We start from the raw sequence: 8,216 nt of genomic DNA on the forward strand, positions 1-8,216 counted from the left end.
ACTGGAACTAAGGGGCCGAGCCCGACCCCTGAAAAACAACACCTGAATTCAATGATTTGGAGGGGTGTCCCAAAACTTTTTGCAACATAGTATAGTTAGTCATAGATAATGGATCTTTTCTCCTGTAAGACTTTCTACCTGTTTGCAGGTAGAGGTTTGCTCATGGATCTGAGTTAGGAATGCTACATTCTGCATTATTGTATAATTTAGTGTTGTGTGTATGTATTGTCTTGCGCTCATTGCAAAATGTTTATGTAGTCCTTGAACAGCATCAGTGCAGAAGTTTACAGTAAAGGGGTTGAGAGTTGAGAACTTGAGCCAAGTCAAACACTACAAACTTCTCTCGTTATTTACCTTCCTGTACCGGACAGCCAAACCATCCAGACCTTATTCTAACACATTTTCCCAAATATTCATCATCCTTGAACCTCACCCCCTCATCTCATCAGCTTCATTCAGATCTAGTACACTACTCTTCTTCTCAGATAATCGGTCACACGTGTTCAGTGTTTAAGTCATGAACTGGATCGAATTTGTAAAAATGTATGTTTTAATTAAAGAATAATAAATAATTAATTAATAAATTAAAATAATAATCAAAACACAATTATAAAAATAACAGTATGAGTATAATTTTATTCATATTCTATTTGTATTTTATTTATAATATTTATTTACAATATTTTAAATGAGAAATATTTATAATTCTTATTGTTGTTTTATTTTGTTTGTTTATATATTTTTATTTTATTTAAAAAAAAATAATAATAATAATAATAAAATCCCAAATTAAAAAAATTTAACTGGCTTGGATGGAGATGGAAGTTGGTCAGCGCGTGCTCTTAAGATGCTCTCCTATTGGATACTGTCGTTTGTGAGGAGGAGCTTATAACCAATCATAGCGCGAGTCTTAATATAGAGGGCGGGGTTTTCTCTGTGTGTGGGTGGGATTTTCTATAACTCTTATAGAGGCTGAAGCTCTTCCGGTCTCTTTCCTTCACCTCGCTGTGAGCTGTACGGACATGGCGCCTTTAAAGCGGTAAATATCTGTCTGTTTTTAGCGTTTAATTCATTATATCTTATGCTTTATGCCCTGTTTAGAGAACATGCCTTATTTAGCTGCAGCTTTAACGATATTTTTAAGGCATTATTATGACTTTTCTTTATATATGAACCCACGCCACGTGGTGACGCCGAACAGCTTATAGTGTAAATTAGCTTGCAATTAACTTTTTAGAAAATTGTAGTATAATCATATTTAGTGTTTATTTCTGCTCCTGAACCCTATGGCGCATTTCTTTTCCAATATTTGAGGCGATTTGTAGTTGATTAAGCTAAGCTAAGTCGGGCGGGTACCATGGTGCACGTGCGCGCGCATGCGCAGCAGGCGATGTTCATTTCGTCTATGAAAGCCATGTTAAATCATCACTAAACTGGAGTCTCTCATGTCATGGATCACTTCCATCGATTTCATGGCTAGATTAATATCCAGGTTTGCTTTCATCTCTGCATTATTGATTGCTGAGGTGACAATGAGGCCTGGGATATCTTTAAACCTGTTCTGTGTTTCTAACCTCAGTGATGCATTGTATAGATGTGTATTAACACACACACACTTTTTCCTCCTCTTTAGGATGTTTGCTTCAGATGTGCATTCTTTCCCGGGTCTCTCGTGTATCCAGAGCTTCAAAATGGCAAGTGATTGATTTTATCCCAAACTAGATTCATCCTTGTGCACAGTCCTAGTCACGGCCTAGTGATAGTGGGCTTAGGAACTAGTACAGTGCAAAAAGTACAACTCTTTTCTCTTGCAACTCACTGCTGTGTTTCAATGATAGCAGTGCTACTTATGGGAATGGACACTTTGCTTAATAAACCATGAATAAATTCAAGCCTGTACTGAATGTTTTTAATGTTTCTTTAGATCTCGGATGGACGTCCTGGCTGAACATGAGGTACAGCACAATTTTAATATATTTATATGTATTTTTAAAAGTTTGTCTTGTTGTGATGATTGGCTTTTTATGTTCAACTGCTCTTATGCCCATGAAAGAAACTAGCCTCTCTGAACAGTCATCCTTTTTTTTTTGAAAAGGAACATTTTATCTTCTGTTTATAAACCGCTTGCTTGTCGTTTTCCAGATCTGCTGACCGGATGCAGACTTCTGATCTACCTGAAGATGTTCATGCTGCATGGATCATCGTGCTTCCAGTGGTAAGTAAGATGCAGTTTTTCATTTACTGTTAAAATATGTTCCTGAGGTCTATCCCGACTGGCCCCTCACAGTAGAGCCGTGTCGTTGGAAATGCCTCAAAGATGAACTCTGTAGTATAGCTTTACCCATACTGTTACTTCCATTAACTCTGTGGGCAATCGCTGCAGGACAAACTCTTACACTTGTGTGCATGTGTAACACTTGCAACACATTGCAAGTGCAATGCATTGTTTGTCTGTGTGATTTATTAGCTGCATCAGATAAATCAGTTCATTTACCTACTATATACCAGGGGTCCCCAAACTTTTTTCTCTGAGGCCATGTAATTTTTCCTTTCTTTAATTGGGGACTGGTTTGGTCTGAACCAGAAACTTGCATGGGCCAGAGCGACTGCCTGTATTGTGGAGATTTTATGATTTTAAATGTATTATGCTTCCTGATGCTAGAATAGATTTTATGCACCGTACAAATAAGTGATCATTACTTTTCAAGACATGTAGACTATTAAAAGAGCATCATTTCTATCATGACACATTCATTGCTATTGAAATCACCTGTTCATTTGCAATGGTGTTATGTTGACTACTATTAGGTGAATTTAACAAGTTATTAGGCCATGTTACTAACTAAGGGAAATTTTAGGTTGTATGTCAGCCTTTATCATATGCAGATATGATGCCAGTAAAACATATATTTAAAGCTAAACATGGCATTGTTTAGAGGAAAACAATGTGGGAGGGGGTACAGTTTGGGGACCCTTGTTGTATACGGTCACTAACAGCTTTGTCACACTAAACATCATATTTTGTAATCTTTAGTGAGAGACTGGAGGTAAATCATTGAGCCTTTCCATTTCTACAGAAAACTAAATAAGGAGCATCAAATTACATGGTGCTATTAGTAAACTTTAAAGTGGATATGTAAATACTGTGAAGCTGGAGTGTTCAGGATAGTAACACACTGTGCCTCTTGTTGTTGCAGCTGCAGTGACCACATGAGGGCGCACTCGTCCCACAGCGGTGAGTCTCAAACCTGAAGCTCCCTGTGCTTTCCGCACTGTGTGGTATCTGCATCCAGTTGTATATCTGATTGGAATGTTCAAATGGCAGTGCAAGAGCAACTCGGATAACCTTCAGTCATGGACCTTACAGCCTTCATGTGTTGGGTCCCTGGTGGTGCCGAGACAGACCATGCTGATTAACATACTGTGTAGAGTTCAACTTCTTGAACATGTGCTTAAATTGAATTTCTGTCTTGTAGACATGCTGAGAGCGCCTCGCTTTAACGATGCGGCGCTGATGAACGATGGGTACGTATGCACACCGGTCACTTCTGCAAGCTAATGGTTTTACTGGTCTGCTAGTGCATTTCACTAAGGATGAATCCAGCCTTGCGTTACAGTTGGGGTGCATGTGTGTTGTGCTGATGTTTGAAAGCAAGGTGGCAAGGTTCATATTGTATTGTTTTAGTAAGTTATTGTAAAATATTTGCATATATATGATTAACTAGAAGCATGCACAGTCGAGTCATTTGATATTGGTGAGAGACTTCCTGTATTTATCATAAGATCAGTGTTTTGCCTGTGAGCATTCTAACTACATGTTCGGAGTTGATGCACAGTCCGTCTTTAACGTTATGATGCCTAACGTCAATTTAGAAAATAAAAAGCTGTCTAGCATCAATAAATAATACATGGCAACCTAAATTTACATTAACTTCTTTAAATAGGATTTGTATAGTATTCAGTCAACATAGTTTCATCAGATTTAAGTCTCTTCATTAATCGTATAGAAGTACTAAACACTTTGCCAAGTTTTACCATGTTAACTTGAAACCAGTAGTGTTGCCTTCATTTCAGTATTGCTGTTTTGCACATGCTTGCTTGCTTCAGTCAGCATGCACACAAGCACTTCTATCATCAGCAAAAGCTGGAGTCTGGATTCCTTAAAATATTGATCTGATGTAATTTCTCATTTTCAGGTTTGTCCTTGAGAGGATTGACTGATGAACATGTGAGCTGGGTTCAGGAATCCAAGTCAGGTGACTACTATACACTATCTCTACAGCTTTTTCCCCCCCCCTTTACATCGGTCATATACCAAGGCTCTCGAGAGGTGAAGTTCTCGTCTTGCTGTGGACATGACCGGAAAGCAAACCCCATCCCAGTGGATCACTTCAGTCAAACTGGTGTGATCTACTGGGAACATGTTAATGCAAAGGATCATAAAAGCAAAAAAAAATAAAAAATCTAGATAAACTAACATTAGGGTTTTTTTTTTTGTCTTTTAAACAGGTTGTAAATTTGCTGCATCACCCCTGAGGGATTCTCCGACATGAACGGTGAGACACTAAAATCTGCACAAGGATCACTTTTCAAAGGGGGTCAGCCACGCAACACCACTGGCGATCCTTAACGCCGTGATCCCACATCAGCGCCCCGAGGGACTCCATGCAGTCGTTTTGGGTTGATGAGACGCCTGCGGTCCGAAGGGCCACATTTCAGTCTTGCAGTTTTAAGCAGAGTGTCTCTAGTTCCAGATCTTGAGTTCACGAAGTCTAAGTGTATTTAGTCCTGCTCTGTAGCTGCACCACATGTCAGTAGAATCCTTCATTAGCTTTATTAGAACATGCCGATGTGTAGATCTGTAAAGTGTTGGATGTCCCAAACTTTCCATGCATTCAGTTATATTCATCTGTTATGTGTCAGTGTTCAAGACCAGTCCCAAAATATATTAGTGACTTCAGCGAGCATTCCCTTTATGAATTTTTTTTTTTGGGGGGGTGGTTTTTTCTTCCTTTTTCAATTTAACAGATGAACCCGAGAGTCTGCTGAGGAACAAACGGAGGTCTGAGTGGAGCTGTGTGATGCTGGTTTTCAATAAAAAGAATTAAATGAAATAAAAGCTTCGTCTCATTGTGTTCAAAACATGTCTGTGGTTAAAATGTGCTTCTTTGACACCAGAGGAACATTATTATAATAATAATTATTATTATTAATATTATTAAACTGAGCAATTTCACTCTTCTGTTCTGTCTCATTCTGCCACCATGTCATTTTATGGCATCTTGAGCAACACGTGGTCCTCTGGGAATATTGTAACGCTGCCCTGCCTATTTCCAGCTGTCTGTAATGGATTTGTTCGGTTGTAAGCAGTTAGACATGCTGCAACATGCACACGTGAAGTCTAATTGTTTATTGAGGTAGAAGAGCGAGACAGTCTGCCTCAGTTTTGACCGTGTGCACTAGTCATCACTCGCAGGCCTGTATTCCATCGCATGTGATGACATGGCGTGATTAAACCAGGAGCCTGCGTCCTTGTAGGTGTTTATGGAAAGCGTCACGGCACACGGGCTTGTGCGTCACCGTCTGATCGCGGGAACACAGGGCACTTAAGCAGCATTAAGATGGAAGTCCTTTCTGCCAAGCACAGACTCGGGTCTCTGCGTTTCCCACAGGACGCAGATTAAAGGATTCTCTCTTCAGAGAGCACAAGCTTTCAGAGCTCCCTTTTCTACTCAAAGCCTGTTTGTTTGCCTGCTGGTTCAGAAGCCACAGTCAGGTTTGATTCATATCCGAAAGCAAATGTGCTGAGCAAGGGGAGGGAAAAAAACGGTTTATGGGTTGAACTGGTGGTAAAGTGTGAATCATGAACCTTACCTAATGCGGTGATAAATAATTTTTTCCCCTCTCCCTTATTAAAGTCTGTACAAGTCATCACTCACATCAGTGGTGCTCAGTCACATGGATGTTTCTTAAAGGATGTTCATTTCCTAATGTAATGATTATAAACAGGGAGGGAATGCACAGAGACATCACGCTTGTGAACTAAGCAATTTTGTAACTTGAGTCCAAAAGGTCAGGAATATAAAGCTCTTAATGCTGTAACACCATGTATCACTGGGAAATAATTGGATTATCTGCTCATTAAGGAATATGTGGCTGTGTTTATTTCTTCACTCGCTCTTGTGCTGAAGGTTTGACCTCAAACAATAAAAGAATAAACACCCAAGTGCTGGCCTTGTCTCTCGTTTTCACACTCGGGTTCTTGCTGAGTGAAAGGTCTTGAGTTTTACAGTCTGCTGATTTGCGTTTTTCTCCAGCTCGGATTCTGGTTCTGGCGACGTGAACTCAGGAAATGTGGAATATAACGATCGGGCTTTACGCTCATTAGTCGAAGGAACGTGCGTTTAGCTGCCAGGAACATGTCTGGATCCTGCTGAGGATTGCTCATCGATGCGCCCCGGCTCAATAGTTTTTAAAATTATATTGCATACGAGACTAATGATTAAGCTTTCCTTTAGCTCACTTATTGGGCAGTAATCATGTTGCTCAATGTTCCTCACTAATAAATGACATGTTGCTTAACCTTCTAGGTTTGTTTCAGCTCTTTAAAACGCACCGAGGCGTGGATTTTCTGAAGAGAAATCTGTTCAGCAGCTTGTTTTCAACACTGGAGTATCACAGTGACAAGCCCACTCCTCTAATCTATTTCCAGCTCAATGATAACTTCAAGTTAACTCCAGCCTCTTTCTAGGTACAACACCAGCCTTAAATAGCCTCAGCTACTTGCTGGTTATTACGTAACACCGGTGAAGGCCTGAAATCTCATCAGCTGATACACCGATGGAGTTCTCGAGCTAAACACCCGGCTGGCCTTTGAACCGATCCGATGCATGATTTAGCTTGTTTTGCAGATCGAACCGGCCCCAGGATCTTATCACCGCCCCACACAATGAAGGCCTGTGTTTATGACCCTGTGTGGCAGAAAGTCTGATTAGCAGCCTGACATTTGTCTGACTTGTGAATTATTAATCTGCCTCTCTACCTTTTTTGATGTGATCAAACCCTGAGTACTGAGGGGAACGAAATCAGTAAATCATGGTGCGGGTACGACTTGTTTGTGTATGCTTTCTGATGAAGTCATCACCTGAAGTTTGATAGCAGCAGCAAGGACTAAACAATCACCAGGGCTCTTACGTCACAAATTCACATATTGTAGCTTGAATATGAAACAGCTACATATTTTGGAAGTTTTCACACTATATCTGAGTCACAAACAGTCATTTTCACTTCATGTCATTCACATGAGTGACTAATAAACACAGTGGAAGTTTGTAACCTGAAAGCTGTACTTCAGGTCTGTTTGCCTGTTTGACTGATCACAAAGCTTTCCCCACATGATTACATCATTTAACCTAATTACCGCTCACACAAAACCCTTTAAAACTTGTGTAAAGATGGGATTATGCTTTCAAAGTAGCGACTATATCTTCTTATGAAAAGCTCATTGTGTCATCGAGAGCCAATCAGACTGCAAGAAGATTCGGAAGCTCGGAGCCCGAAAAGTGGACAAACGATATCTGGCGCTCTGGGAGCGGTGGGAGGAGCGTCTGAGGCAGGAGGAATTCACACCTAAGTGACTAAAAAATCCATACAAAGAAGTTCAGAAAAGCAAAAAGTTACAATCAAGACAAAAAAAAGGGACACTGGGTTACACTAGATAAGAATTGAGGACACTGTTATATCTGTTATATTTAAGATGCTGAATCATGTTTTTACCACTACACTGGTGTCTGACTTATGGAACATTTTTCAGCTGATATACAATGAGTCTGGCTTTCAGTATGAGACGTGTGTTTTCCCCCTCTGTTGGATAACCTTACACGGATTGAAGAAAAACACCTTCAGATTTTAGATGATTTTTAGATGAACAAGCCCTTGGGGTGTCTCAGAGAGCAGAAATGGGTTTCATTTAATGTGAAGACAGAAACATTTACATGGACAAAAACAAAACATTTTTGTTTCTTTTTTTAAAAAGGTATAAATATATATTGCCCCTAGTAGGAAAAATCATAAGGAAGAAATCCTGATGAAAAACTACAAATTCTAAAAAACCCTGAGTGTATACTGTCATATGAGCTTCACATGGAGTGTGACCATACTGCATCCTGACAAATTTATTTACAGATATTTTACAATTAATTATTCGATATTATTAT

General features: G+C 39.7%; 1 long non-coding RNA gene and 1 other non-coding gene across 2 annotated transcripts; both read left to right on the forward strand.

The window, feature by feature from the left end:
• The first annotated feature begins 1,918 nt into the window (after nt 1–1,918).
• On the forward strand, nt 1,919–5,119 carry LOC131347960 (uncharacterized). The gene is made up of 6 exons (XR_009203867.1): nt 1,919–1,955; nt 2,143–2,215; nt 3,198–3,235; nt 3,477–3,525; nt 4,197–4,256; nt 4,510–5,119. It is a non-coding gene; the product is annotated as an uncharacterized LOC131347960 (long non-coding RNA).
• LOC131348805 (small nucleolar RNA SNORA18) lies at nt 2,257–2,390 on the forward strand. Its single transcript, XR_009203989.1, has one exon. It is a non-coding gene; the product is annotated as a small nucleolar RNA SNORA18 (small nucleolar RNA).
• Nucleotides 5,120–8,216: the final 3,097 nt, after the last annotated feature.

The sequence above is a fragment of the Hemibagrus wyckioides genome, linkage group LG28 (genome assembly GCF_019097595.1).
Source record: "Hemibagrus wyckioides isolate EC202008001 linkage group LG28, SWU_Hwy_1.0, whole genome shotgun sequence".
NCBI lineage: Eukaryota > Metazoa > Chordata > Actinopteri > Siluriformes > Bagridae > Hemibagrus > Hemibagrus wyckioides.